At 46.4% G+C, this 14,936-nt stretch overlaps 1 protein-coding gene across 1 annotated transcript in view; it reads left to right on the top strand.

Annotated features, from left to right (window-relative positions):
• LOC146812069 (sulfotransferase 1A1-like) overlaps positions 1-14,936 on the top strand; it is a 95,385-nt gene that overhangs the window by 63,631 nt on the left and 16,818 nt on the right. The window lies entirely within an intron of this gene.

The following is a 14,936-nucleotide window of genomic DNA, read 5'->3' as shown; positions in this document are numbered from 1 at the left end:
TAGAGGCCTTCTCTGGTCACAGTGGCCTGGGTACCTATGGTACCAGTTACCAGGGGCTGACCTGTGGCCAGAGATGCCAATTGGGTTTAGGCTTTAATGCAGTTTAAGGGAAAGGACATAGTCCCTTGCTACCTGATTAGCAGGAGCTGAGGGCACACTCAGTCAAAGCACAACAGGAATTCAGCAAAAAGTGGGGGTAACCATGCAGGAAGAGGGCATCTTCTCACACAACCCCCGCTCCCTCCAAACAAAAGAGGAGAAGACTAAGCTTTCCCTAGAGAGTCTTCATTTTCTAAGTGGAAGAACCTGGAAAGTCCATCTGCATTGGCATGGGCAGTCCCAGGCCCGTGATCCACTACAAAGTCCATTCCCTGTACGGAGAAGGACCACCTCAACAGTTTAGGATTTTCACCTTTCATCTGCATTAGCCATCCGAGACGTCTGTGATCAGTTTGAACTAAGAAGTGAGTACCAACCAAGTATGGTCTCAGCTTATTCAGGGACCAAACCACAGCAAAGGCCTCCCTCTCAATGGCACTCCACCACTGCTTCCTGGGAAGAAGCCTTCTGCTTATAAAAGCAACAGGTTGGTCTTGGCCTTCATCATTGGTCTGGGATAGGACCACTCATATCCCTAGCTCACAGGCATCAGTCTGCACAATGAACTGCTTGGTATAGTCTGGAGCTCTGAGAAATAGTGCTGAGCACATAGCCTCTTTTAGGGTGTCAAAAGCCGTTTGACTCCTAACTGTACAGTTTACCTTTTTGGGCATCTTCTTGGAGCTGAGTTCTGTAAGGGGAGCCACAATGGACCCATATCCCTTCACAAACCTCCTGTAGTACCCAGTCAAGACAAGGAATGCCCTGACTTGGGGTTGGGTTGTGGGAGCTGCCCATTCCAGGATGGCCTGGATCGTGGGCTGTAAGGGTTGTACTTGGCCTCCACCAACATGGTGGCCCAGGTACACTACACTTCCCTGTCCTATCTGGCATTTGGATGCCTTGATAGTTAGGCCTGCAGTTTGCAGGGCATTTAAAACCTTCCCAAGGTGGATCAGGTGATCCTGCCAGGTGGAGCTAAAGACAGCAATATCATCTAGATAAGCTTCACTAAAGGACTCCAATCCATCAAGAACTTTATTCACCAACCTCGGGAAGTTCGCAGGGGCATTCTTTAAACCAAAGGGCATAGCAGTAACCTGACAATGCTCATCAGGTGCGGAAAATGTTGTCTTTTCTTTTTCTCCAGGGGCCATGCCAATTTGCCAGTACCCTGCAGTCAAGTCAAAGGTACTTAGAAATTTGGCTGCACCCAATTTATCTATCAGTTCATCTGCTCTTGGGATAGGGTGAGCATCTGTCTTGGTGACAGAGTTGAGCCCTCTATAGTCCACACAGAGCCTCATTTCTCTCTTTCCACCCTGTGGATGCTGTTTGGGGACTAGAACCACTAGGCTGGCCTAGGGGCTCTCAGATGGTTCAATAACCCCTAACTCCGGCATCTTGCTAACTTCAGCTCTGATGCTTTCCTTGACTTGATCAGATTGGCGATAGATTTTGTTTTTGACAGGTAAACTGTCACCAGTGTCCAAATCATGAGTACACAAGTTTGTCTGGCCAGGGGTCAAGGAAAAGAGCTTATCATACTGCTGCAAGACTTGCTTGCAATCAGTCTGCTATTGGGCAGAGAGGGTGTCTGAAAAGACAACTCCATCCAGTGACGCATCTTTTGGGCTGTATGAGAGGAGGTCAGGGAGAGGTTCACTCGGGCTTCTGATCCTCATCAGTCACCATCAGCATGGTGATGTTAGCCCTATCATGGAAGAGCTTAAGGTTGTTCACATGGATAACCCTTTTGGGTGTCCTGCTTGTACCCAGGTCAACCAAGTAGGTGACCTCACTCTTCTTTTCTAGGATAGGGTAAGGGCAACTCCATCTGTCCTGGAGAGCCCTTGGTGCTACTGGTTCCAAAACCCACACCTTTTGCCCTGGGTGAAATTCTACCAGTGCAGCATTTTGGTCATACCAGTGCTTCTGAAGCTCCTGGCTGGCCTCAAGATTCTTGGATTCCTTTTCCATGTACTCGGCCATTCTGGACCTTAGGCCAAGCACATAGTCCACAATATCCTGTTTGGGTTCTTGGAGAGGCTTCTCTCAGCCCTCTTAAAGTTAAAGGGGGAAACCCCGACTCCCTTCTGTGGCACTTCTCTGTAAGCGAAAAGCAGGCATAGCAACAGGACATCCCATCTCCTCTTGAGTTTTTCAGGGAGCCCCATGATCATGCCTTTCAATGTCTTGTTGAACCTCTCAACAAGGCCATTGGTTTGTGGATGGTATGGTGTAGTAAACTTGTACTGCATTCCACATTCTTTCCACATGTGTTTGAGGTAAGCAGACATGAAGTTGGAACCTCTGTATGAAACCACCTCCTTAGGAAACCCTACTCTGGTGAAGACACCAATGAGGTCCTTGGCTACTGCAGGATCTTTAGTAGTCCTAAGGGGAATTGCCTCAGGATACCTAGTGGCATGATCCACTACCACTAGAATGAATGTGTTTCCTGATGCTGTGGGAGGTTCAAGTGACCCACTATGTCAACATCTACCCTTTCAAAGGGAACCCCAACCACTGGTAGTGTAATTAACGGGGCCTTTGTGTGGTTACCTGTCTTGCCACTGGCATGACAGGTGACACAGGAGCTGACAAACTCCTCCACCTTCTGAGACATCTGGGGCCAGTAAAAGTGGTTAACTAGCCTTTCCCAGGTTTTCGTTTGGCCTAGATGCCCAGCTAGAGGGATGTCATGAACTAAATTTAGGAGGAACTCCCTGTACTTCTGAGGCACTACCACTCTCCTAGTGGCTCCAGGGTTGGGGTCTCTAGCCTCAGTGTAAAGTAGTCCCTCTTCCTAATAAACTCTGTGGGTACCAATGACATCTCCCTTTTCCTGTGCAGCAGCTAGCTGCCTCAGGCGTTCAAGAGTTGGACAGTCCTGCTGTCCAAGGCACAGCTCTTCCCTAGAGGGTCCCCCTGGACCTAAGAGTTCAACCTGGTAAGGGTCAAGCTCCATGGGCTCAGTTCCCTCTGGGGTGTCCAAGTCCTCTCCTGGAGGAGAGGGGTGCTGATCCTTTTGCTGTACAGAAGCTGGTTCCCTAGTCTTCTTACCTTTCCTCTTGGAAGGTTGGGCCGTACATTCAGGCTCCAACACTTCCTTTTCACCCTGTTTCTTCCTCTGTGCTCTTGTTTTTACACACACCATCTCGGGGATATCCAGCATTGCTGCATGGGTTTTCAACCGCAGCCCATGTTGAGGTTTCCATGTTATTGGCAAGCAGGCATGCAGATGATACCTTTGGAGAGACCACTACCTGTTTCAGGCCAGTAACACCCCCCCCCCCAGTCTCATATCACCATAGCCATTGCATGGTTAGTGGTAACACTGTCACCATTGGCGACTGGGTAAGTTCTCCCAATCAAGTGTTGCTCAGGGGAAATCAGTGTATCGCTCACAATACACAGTTGATTCCATCTGGAGACTTGCTACACCAGGGGTAGCTGTAGTTGTACTAGGGGGCTTCTTGTTTGGGCAAGCAGCATCTCCAGTTAAATGTCCCAGTTTCTTATGATTGTTACACCAGGCATTTAAAGGATCAACATTCTATCCCCAGTACCTATTATTGGACTGGGAAGAGTTTTGGGACCCACACCCCTGTGCAGGTTTTTGGGGCCCTTTGAAGACTCAGGCTTTTTATCTTCGGGATTCTCACCACCTTTCCCTGGGGAGGTTTTATAACCCCTTTCTTTTGGTCACCCCCAGTCGTTGTTTTTGTCACCCTTGTCTTGACCCAGTCGTCTGCCTTCTTTCCCAATTCTTGGGAAGAGATTAGACCTAGGTCTACCAGATGTCGATGTAACTTTTCATTAGTGCAATTACTTAAAATATGTTCTTTCATAAACAGATTGTAAAGTCCATTGAAATCATGCACATTGTGTCCAGTTAACCAGCCATCTACTGTTTTTACTGAGTAGTCTACAAAGTCAATCCAGGATTGGTTTTGGGTTTTATGAGCCCCCCTGAATCTAATTCTGTATTGCTCAGTTGTGAGTCCAAATCCCTCAATCAGAGTTCACTTCATGAGGTCTTAAGATCCAGCATCTGCCCCAGAAAGGGTCAGGAGTCTGTCTCAGAAGTTACCAGAGAACAGTTTCCAAAGGAGTGCCCCCCAGTGTGACTTCGTCACTTTTCTCATTTCATAAGCCCTCTCAAAGGCTGTGAACCATTTTGTGATGTACAACAAAGAGAAGGAGAGTAAGGGGTGGGCTATTTTTATTGAGGTCCTGCACATAAGCCCTAAGTATTAACACAAGCGAGAGATGTGCAGTTCCTACAGAGTGAAAAGTCTGCAGGAAAGGAGTTATCCGAAGTCAGACTTACACCTAGTGAATGTGAATGCACAAGGGAGGGGGGTCCCTAAAACCCTCACACACCCAGCAAGCTAGGTGTCATGCTTCATCATCTGGGTTTTGCTCCTCGTCGGGTCGGCGGTGCAATACCCGACGGGCACCCATACAGGGGCTCTTTATCGGAGATCTTTTGTTCCCTGCCGTATGGTGCGTGCGTGTGAGGGCCCGTGTGTGTAGACGTGTATAGTTAAAAAAGGTTGGTTAATCCGAAATATGATTTTATTGGCTCAGTCAACCACCTTGTTTAAAAAGGGTGAGTGGCGTAAAAGCTATACTTGCTCACAAAGAGAGGAGTGGCTAGCTACGCTCTACTCTTCTGGTCAACATGTTTCGCGCCCAGTAGGTCAGGAGGTTCCCGTGGCGCTTCGTCAGGACCGATGATACTATTGTGATATGTGCTAAAAAACTATCTACAGTGTGGTGTGAAAAGGGTGGACAAAACTAGTTATCAACCCTTGGTTGGTTCCCCTACCTTTAGTATTTATAATATCTCAAAGGGGTCACCTAAGAAAAAGAGACAAAAATGAAAAAAAGGGAAATAGTAAAAACCCCCAAAAAGAAAGGAATCTGTGACAACAGATTAACACTAGTTCATATTCGACCAGTATTGTAATTAAGTACATTCTAGACAATTATACTGGAACACTATCCAAATATTAACATGTCAACTCTTGATGATAATTCAAGAAAAGAAAGGAAATTAAAATTGATTAACTCTGGGAGCATAGCGGGAATCTGGTAAAAACAGCTAAGTATAGACAGTTGTAATGAAAAGCTGTGGTTAAATGGGGACTCACCGAATCCTATTATAAAAACCTGATCATCAGGTGCATGGCGCGTCATCAGGGGGAGAAACACACTTGTTTCCTATGAGACGGTAATGCAAAAAAAGAGAGGTGGTGGCAAATACAAGCATGGAGGTGAAAAATCAATAGTGGTCATTCTCACAATCCTGTGTGTCTCTTATAAATGTAACTGAAGGGTGTTAGCCCAAAAGTAAAAGTAACGGAGGAAAACTAATCAATTCATGTAGATCAGGGCCACTTACGTATGTTCGTCGGCATAGACTACTATAAGAATGCTCCCCTGTTCAGCTCCCCAGTACGGGGGTGGAAATGTGTGCCGGAGGTATTTATGGTGGTTTCTATTGTTAATGGAGTTAGGAGATACCCTCGTAAAAGTATAGTCGCTGCCCCATTGTTTAATTCAAAAAACAGACCACAAAACACAAAACACAAAACAAGCTACCGAGGTAGCAAGGAATGTACTCACAAGTCAAAGATCCCCTGGAGGTCTATTAACCTGCCCGCGTCGCCGAACCCGGAAGGTAAACTAAGGTCCGGCGGCGCTGAATTTTATGTGGTAGTTGATTGGCTGGGGGTTGGTCACGTGTAGCGAGGTCACGTCCGTAGTGAATGAAACTCGCAAGGGCGCGTCTGTCTTAATTCGTGTAGGTGCATATTTTGAGCGCCATGATGGAGTGGCTCGGTATGTATTAGATATTAGTACAGGGATGGCAACACTTCTAATTAAAGTGAGCGGAGGTATAATGTGATAGTAAGGCTCACAGGAGGGGAAGGGAATTAAATGGTTTCTGGTCTCACCAAGTCTGTAAGCCTATTATTGTATTTCTTGTCGATGACTCGTATAGAGCCTAGTTAATTTGGCAATGCGGTCCGTGCCCCATGGTGGAAATGAAGCGGGTATAGGCAAATTAAGAAAGGAGTTTGGTAAACCTGGCTCAGTTAGACCATAGAGTGGTGTAAAGTCGATGAACTGTATAAAGCCTCATTGGGTTGGTAACGCAGTCCAGGTGCCATGATGGAGTGGTGCGGGTGTAGGCAAATGTAAAGAGAAAGTGGAGAACTTGGCTCAGTGAGGCCATGGAGTGGTGCGAAGTGTGTCAAAGGCACAATAATGGGAATCAAGGAGATCTCCAAATGTATGTCTACCCAGGTTCCATCATGGTCTATTAAGACTGTCACTGTGCCTGCTAGTCCTTGACAGGAAAACATCACGGCTGCCCCTGTATTGTCTAATGATCATTAATAGAAGTCAGAAGCCCTGTTAATGTGATAATGCCGCCCAAGGTATGTCATCATTGAGGCCAAGCCTGTCTGATGAAAGGCGGTGTACCCATCGTTGTTCTAGCCTAAACAAAGAATGTTGAGACATACCAGGCTGGCTTTCAAGGACAATCCAGTGTAAATCGCTGGGGCTATGTTTTCGCTCGAGGCAATGGCTGTAGAGCTTCGTATTAGATTTGCCACATCTAATGTTGTTTTTATGTTCGATGATGCGTGTTTTCACTATTCGTGTCGTCATACCTAGATAATAGAGGTCACATGGGCAAATCAATAAATAAATGCAGTTTGTTGAATTGCAGTTAGTGTGTCTCTTCAGAGTCCACTCGAAGTGGGCAGAAAGGCGGATGGATTTAGCCACTATGGTTTGTCCACAGCAGGTGCAACCACCGCAGGTGTAATGGCCCTGTACTGGGGGAAGATTCCATAGGGTGTTGTATGCAGGAGTCTTGTTTTTCTTGGGTCTAGTGTGCACCAAGGTGTCCTTGAGGTTGCTGGTCCTTTTGAAAGCAAAGCGTGGTGAGGGAATCGTGAGAGTACCTGCCGACAAAATTCCCCAATGTTTTTTTTATAACTTTCTTAAGATTATTGGACTCTGGTGTAAAAGATGTGACACAAGTGATGGTCTCTATATTTTCTTTAGTTCTTACTTCGAGCAGGGCCTCGCGATTGTTATTTCTGGCTCTCTTCATAGAATTGTGTATCACTCGAGGGGGATAGCCTCTTTGTGTAAGATTCTCTGAAAGGGTATTAGCTTCTGTTTTGTAGTCGTTAATGGAACTGCAATTTCTCCTGAGTCGAAGGAATTGGCCAAAAGGTAAGTTGTCGCGTAAGGCCTTAGGGTGGTGACTGCTGTAAAGAAGTAAACTGTTTTTGTCAGTTGGTTTTCTGTACAGACTAGGACTCAACCCTGTGGATGTCAGTCTGATGTTTAAATCCAGGAAGGGGATGTCGGAGTCAGAGATGTGACGTGTGAATTTCAGAAACTGGTTCTTAGTGTTGATCCAATTACAGAATTCGTTACAGATGGATATATCCCCTTTCCATAAGATGATGACATCGTCGATGTAACGTTTCCAAAGGGTGAGGTTTGAGCCATAGGGGTTGTCCACATTCATTATTACTGCATCTTCAAAAGCCGCCATATAAAGGCAGGCCACACTAGGGGCAAAGGTACTCCCCATGGAAGTACCTTGGGATTGATGGTAGAGATTATCTTTAAATGCAAAGTAGTTTTCTGTGAGAGCTAATGTGGCCAGGTCCATAATGAATGTTATAGGAGTAGGAGATGTCCATTCTCTTTTATGTAGGGCTGCCTCTATCACAGACAGGGTAGCCTGTTGCGGGATGTTGGTATAGAGTAGGGCTGGGCGGTAAATTCCGTTCCGTTCGCGGAATTTGCGGAATTTGGGTAATTTCGCGTTCCGCGGAGAACGCGAAATTGGCCAAAAATCTGCGTTCCGCGACTTCGCGAAATTTTTTGCTTGTTCGCGTTCTCAATATGCGTGTTCGCGAGATATTTCACCCCGAGCACGCAAACAGCGATCGCGAACAGGAAAAAAGTATCGCGAACAAGCAATTCCGCGTGTTCGCGGAACTTCTGCGCGTTCGCGGAGATTTTTTACCGTTTCGCGGAGATTTGCGTAACGCGATTACGCAAATTCCGCCCACCCCTAGTATAGAGGGCCTCTACATCCAATGTCACTAGTAGATCGATGTTCTCGGTATCATGTATCCCCTCAATCGTGTTCAAAATATCAGTCGTGTCCCTGATATAGGACGGTGTCTCTTTAACCAGGGGCTGTAGGAAGTGATCGCAGAATTTTGATAGGGGTCCTAAGAGGGAGCCAATGCCAGAGACAATAGGTCTCCCAGGTGTAGGAATGGTGCCCTTATGTACCTTAGGTAGTGTATAGAAATAAGGTGTAACAGGATTGGTAGTAGTTAGAACATCTGCTTCCTTCTTTGTAATCCAACCGTTAGCTTCCGCCTCCATCACCTTGCTTGCTATTGTTAGTTGTAATCTCGCCGTGGGATCAAGGTTAATGGGAGTATAGTATTTTCTATCACCAAGTTGTCGTAAGCATTCTGTTTCATAGTCCTTGGTAGACTGGATTACTGTGGCACCTCCCTTGTCAGCCTGTTTGATGGTGATAGTGGTGTCGGCTGCCAACGTACTAGCCGCTTCCCTTTCTCTGCGAGTCAGGTTGTTATACGTTACACTCTTATTCTGAACTCTATCCAGGTCTTTTAGTACAGCCTTCTCAAAGGTGAGTACCTCCGAGGGAATCATGCTGTTAGTAGGGGTAAAGGTGGAAGCCTTATGTAGGCCAGTGTCAATGGACTCGGCCAAAGGTTCGTCATGAAAGTATGCTCTGAGGCGTATTTTCCGAAAGAAGTTCTGAACCTCACAAATCAACTCAAACTTGTGTACTCTGGGAGTGGGTACAAAGCCCAGTCCTTTCCTTATGACATCTTCCTCTGTGTCACTTAAGGATCTGTTGGAAAGGTTAATGACTAATCCCTCTGTCCCCTCCTTCTGCTTCGAGTTTCCATTTGTGGCTGAGGTTGATCTTGCCATTGAACGTGTGGTGTGGTTTGCTGTTGGCCTCGCCTTCGCCCTCTTCCTCTGGTGTGGTTTGCTGTTGGCCTCGCCTTCGCCCTCTTCCTCTGCCCCAGCCTCTGCCTAAAAAAGGTTTCGGGTTATTACCAGGGTAGAATTGTGGCGGGTATTGAGGAAACATAGGGTATTGCCAAAACGGAGGCTGAGGGGGGACAGGGAACATGGGTCCACCTTGGTTGTGGTACAACCGTGTATTGGTTTTTCTCTGATTCCTGTTATTCCAACTCCCTGTGCTGGAGTCGCTGGATGAGCCCCTCCTACTCTGATTGGAGTCCTCATCACTTGAATAGCCTGTCCTATTTGAGACATAGTCTGCCTTGAGATAAGGAAAGACTCTTTCTTTGTCAAATCTGGAGATATCTTTCTGTAGCTTCGTTATTTTTTGTTTTAGCAAAAACTCCCTGCTTTCAGAGATCTCCTGATTAATCTCTGCTAATTTGTTTTTAAAAATTGCAGATTGAGTGGCGGGTTTCATGGTACTTTCAAGGTCTTGAATGCGTGCAATGATGGCATCAGCCAATCTCTTGGCTGTCCCTATGATAAGAACCAACAGATCCCTGGTGCATTTCCATGACACCAGGGACCATTCTTTCTTAAATAGAGGATCATCCAGGAACAATCGAGGTACTAAATTGACAATGAGACCATTGGGTGCGATGTTAGCCCTCAGGTACTCAGTCATCATTGCTCCATGTATGGTTATTTTTAGCCATTCCTTCTTCAAAGCTGTTAAATTCGTCCAGTCATCCGACTGGGAACCAGAAGCTATGCTGCCGTCGGTAACCAAGAGCGATGGTGTTCTTAAAATATCAGACACAGCGTCTTCACCGTAGCTGATGCCTAGTTCCCCTTCCATAGTTATTGGAGGGACAAAGGACCTAGTAGAGTCAATTGGCACTATAGGTAACCTTGAATCTCCTGCGGGGGTCACCCGCGCTGAATATGTACAACAAAGAGAAGGAGAGTAAGGGGTGGGCTATTTTTATTGAGGTCCTGAAGCATGACACCTAGCTTGCTGGGTGTGTGAGGGTTTTAGTTCCACCCTAAAGGGACCCCCCTCCCTTGTGCATTCACATTCACTAGGTGTAAGTCTGACTTCGGATAACTCCTTTCCTCCAGACTTTTCATTCTGTAGGAACCGCACATCTCTCGCTTGTGTTAACCATTTTGTGATATCATCACTCTTTTCATATTTAGGGACAATCCCTTAGGGGATTTTAGGATCATACGATTGCTCTTTATCCTTATTAAGTAAATTGCTGCCACCATTGATGTGTGCTAGGCCCATTTCTGCTCTCTCTCTTTCTAGAGCCATTAACCTGGTCTCTAGATCCAGTCTTTTGGTCAACATTGCTAAAAGGCTGTCCTCCTCATTGAGGCTTACCTCAATGTCCTTAGTAGTGCCTGACTCACCTGTGTGGGATCTAGGTACTGAGAGGTTGATTCTTGGAGTCAGGGCCACTGGGGCCCTTTTCTCCCTATGAAGTGAGGGAGGTTGATCTACCTGGTCATCCTCGCACTCTTCTTCCTCATCTGACTGGTCTTCACCAGTTTCAGATGGGTGGTCCTTAGCATACCCAGCCAATAGCTCCTGGAGCTTTAGCTTGGTGGTATGGGACCCCATGGCTATGTTTTTAATTTTGCATAGGGACCTTACCTCCTTGAAAGACAAGTGAAGGTAAGGGGTGAGGTAAAGCTGCTCACCCATGTCCTCTATGACATTGTCGTTATTTTCACTAACAGCTGCGTTGTTGTTTTGAGACATTGTTAAAAAAAAAACTCTAACCCCTCTAACTCTAGCTACAGTGACTTTTTATTTTTCAAAAATTCTATAGGGACTTAACCAAGGCCCTAGCAAGACTTTTTGTAATTTTGCAAAAAAATGCCAATTTCAAAAATCAGAATTCTAAAGAAAATGTAAGAGTTCTGTTGTGTGATCAGGTGGTAACCAAGTAGTCCAACAAATGCAAAGTTGTATATCCCACTGCTGATCCACCAATGTAAGAAACTGGCTCTGTATATGCTATACCAAAGAAAGGTATAGTGTACACAGAGTCGAGTAGAACCCCAAAGATAGGCAGAGGTAAAGTTAGATAGCACCTCGCTCTCTATTTGTGGTAATGTGGTCGAGCAGTAAGGCTTTATCAGAGGACAGTGTTAAGCATTTGTTGTACACACTCAGTCAGCAAATGAATTCACACACTCAAAGACTGAACTTCAGACCAATTGTTTTTGAATAAAAATATTCTTTTAGTTATTTTATTTCCTAGAACCAAGCAAGCCTGGTACAGGTAAGTGATAAGTACTTTGTAGTAAATATACAGTTTGTAACACAGTTTGGATTGCAATTGTAAATGCACTTTGTTTTGTCACTTACAGTATTGTTTCTGAGAAAAGCAATGCTTTGTAAATAAAGTACATGTACTTTGTATAGGATTTTCAATAAGATTACAGGTAAGTTACTTTTGAGATTACTTTTCCTAAACAGAGTAGTATATCTGGATACTACTTTGGGACATTTCCTGTAAACAGGTAAGTAAAATCGTTTTTGTTAAATAGTACAGTTTTAAAGAATTTCTTTAGTTTTTCAAACTCCACACTTGGAAACTTTTCCAAGAAAAACAGTCAATGTTATCCTATGGAGGAAAACAGTGTTATCGGTTTTAAGGTAAGTATCTGGTAGTGGAAGTTGAGGTTCTGGGGGTGGACTCAGGGGTCCCCCAGGGTCAGGGATCAACTCTTGTTACACCCTCAGCGGCACTAGGATGGCCGGATGCAGAGTGCTGAGGCCCAATGTTATCCAGTGGGGAATAGGGGGCCTCAGGTTGTTGGCTGCTGACGAGCAGGCCACTTGGTTGTGGGAGCAAAGCTCCTCGACATTAGCTCAGGGCAAATGGGGAAACAAAGTAGCACCAAAGGTGCTCCCTCAGCGGCACTAGGGTGGGCGGGTGCAGTTTCGACATCGGGCACCCTGTTGTTTGCAATGGAGAACCTCCTGTTTGCAAAGGCTCTGCAGGCTTGGAGATGAAGGTCTTCTGGGTGCGACCACCACTTCGAGAGGTAAGTTAGGAAGTTGGGGGTTGGTTAGGCACCATTGGTTTGGACACCCAAGGCCGTAGGGCGTTGGGTGCAGGGGTGCCTTTTAGGGTCAGATCTTCTTACAAGCTCCTGGTCGGGGTGGGGGACCTTTCCGGATTTAAGCTACAGGTGTCGGCTGGAGGTTTGAGGCAGGTCAGGGTTTGCCAGATCTCGAGTCAGGATTGTCAGGGGGACCTCCTTGTGGTGTTTGCCCACTCAAGCCTGGGCCCTGGACAGCGGGTGAAGAGTGGTGCAGATTTGTGGGTTCCGGCCGCAGATGAACAAATTCGGTGTTCACAGGAGACTCAGTCTTAGTGGTTGAAGGCAGGCAGGTCCTCCGGGGTGTTTGAGATTGCTGGCTGCAGGACACATCGGGATTTCGTAGGAGCAGGTTTGAGGTAGAGACAGGCCAGTAGGGCTGGGGCCAAGCCAGTAGGCGTCTTCCTCTTGTTAGCTTCGGCACGGCTGTTTGGTCCTTCTTCTCCTTTTCTTGCAGTTTCTTCTGGTCTGAGGAAGCAAGGTTCAGGGTTGCCCCTAAATACTAGATTTAGGGGTGTTACAGGTAGATAAGAAGGTTGAGACCAATGGGTCCCTTCCCTGGGTTGGGTACCCCCCCTATTATGCCACCCGTGGGAGGGGGGCATAAGCCTTTCCCTGGTTGGCTGAGTCCCCCATCTGCAAGATGGCAGAGACCGAGAGTAGTGCTTTACTTCCCCTCCCCCACCTGAGGGTTGGAGTTGGCAGAGGTTGGCACACCTCTCGTCCTCACTTGTTTTTCCCACTGGTTCTCCCTCCCAATGTGGTGGTCAGAACCAGTGGGGACCAGTTGCTGAATGCAGAAAATGGCCTGGGGAATCTCACAAAGCCGGCAAGCCTTTGAAGCTTCCCCTTCGTGAACCCTGTCCATCCTGGGGGAGGAGGCTTGGCACCTCGTCCCAGGATGTTCATTGTTTCAGGCCCCCAAGAACAGCAGGCTCTCGACTCAGGGTTCCAGAAACATGTCTGGTGGTGGCAGCTAAAAGCAGCCAGTCAGCCTGGACACTAGTGGTAGGTTAATTTTCATGGGGCATCTCTAAGATACCCTCTGTGTGCATTTTTCATTAAATCCCACACTGGAATCAGTGTGGGTTTAATGTGCTGAGAAGTTTGATACCAAACTTCTCAGTTTTCAGTGTAGCCATTATGGTGCTGTGGAGTTCGTAATGACAAATTCCCAGCACCATATCCTCTTAATGGCATCACTGCACTTACAATGTCTAAGAATGAACTTAGACACTTTAGGGCTACATGGCTCATGCACCTATACCCTCCCCACTGGTATAGTGCACCCAGCTAGAGGGGTGACTGACCTATGCCAGGGCAGTGGGTTGTAGGCATGGCACACAGGAATGTGAGCCATGTCGACTTTTCACTTTGTTTTGCACCACAACACGCAACCTGCAAAGGCAGTGTGTGAGTGTAAAGGTACAGGACCTCTAAGGGTGACACAATAAGTGCTGCAGCCCTTAGAGGCCTTCTGTGGTCACAGTGCCCTGGATACCTGTGGTACCATTTGCCAGGGGCTGACCTGTGGCCAGAGATGCAAATTGGGTTTCGGCTTCAATGCAGATTTAGGGAAAGAACATAGGCCCAGACCCTGGCTACCTGATTAGCAGGAGCTGAGGGCACACTCAGTTTTCACTATACAAATGTGGATATACAACTATACAACTTGCGTTTGGGCTGTTTCCTGTCTCAGGCACTAGGCCTAGCGACACAACTGAGGTACCATTTTTTGCAGAAGACTTTGGGAAATGTGGGGTGGGTAAAATGTTGTGGATTCATGCAGATTCCAGAACTTTCCATCACATAAATATGAGGAAAATGTTTTTTTTTTTTTTAAAAAAGAGTTTGAGATTTGCAAGAAATTCTGGGTAACAGTACTTGGTGAGAGCTACAGAAGTCAGCCCCTTCTGGGCTCCCCTGGGTGTCTAGCTTCTAAAATGTATAGTTGCTATGTTGCTCTATGTGCTGACAGAGCTAAGGTTCAAAATCTACAGCTAGGCACTTTGCAAAAAAGGGCCAGTTTTCACAGTAAAAATGTGGTGTGTCCACTTTGCTTTATGGGCATTTCCTGTCCCAGGCACTAGGCCTACACACACGTGAGGTACCATTTTCATCGGAAGACGTTTGGGAATGCTGGGTGGGTGGAATTGTGTGGATCCATGCAGATTCCAGAACTTTCCATCACAGATATTTAAGCAAAATATATATTTTATTTTTAAAGTTTGAGGTTTGCAAGGGATTCTGGGTAACAAACAGAACCTGGTGAGAGCCACACAAGTCACCCCCTGGACTCCCCTGGGTGTCTAGTTCACAAAAATGTATAGGTTTGCTAGTCTTCCCTTGGTGCCGGCAGAGCTAGGGCTAAAAATCTACAGCTGGGCACTTTGCAAAAAAAAGGTCAGTTTTCACTGTAAAAATGTGGTGTGTCCACTTTGCGTTTCGGGCTGTTTCCTTTCCCAGGCACTAGGCCTAACGACAGAAGTGAGGTACTATTTTTATCCAAAGACTTTGGGGAATGTGTGGTGGGTGGAATTTTGTGGACAGACACAGATTCTAGAACTTTCCAGCACAGAAATGTGAGGAAAATGTGTTTTTACGATGTATGTGGTTTGCAAGGTATTCTGGGTAACAGGACCTAGTGA

The sequence above is a fragment of the Triturus cristatus genome, chromosome 7, assembly GCF_964204655.1.
Source record: "Triturus cristatus chromosome 7, aTriCri1.1, whole genome shotgun sequence".
Lineage (NCBI taxonomy): Eukaryota > Metazoa > Chordata > Amphibia > Caudata > Salamandridae > Triturus > Triturus cristatus.
This window is presented reverse-complemented; position numbering and strand designations above follow the sequence as displayed.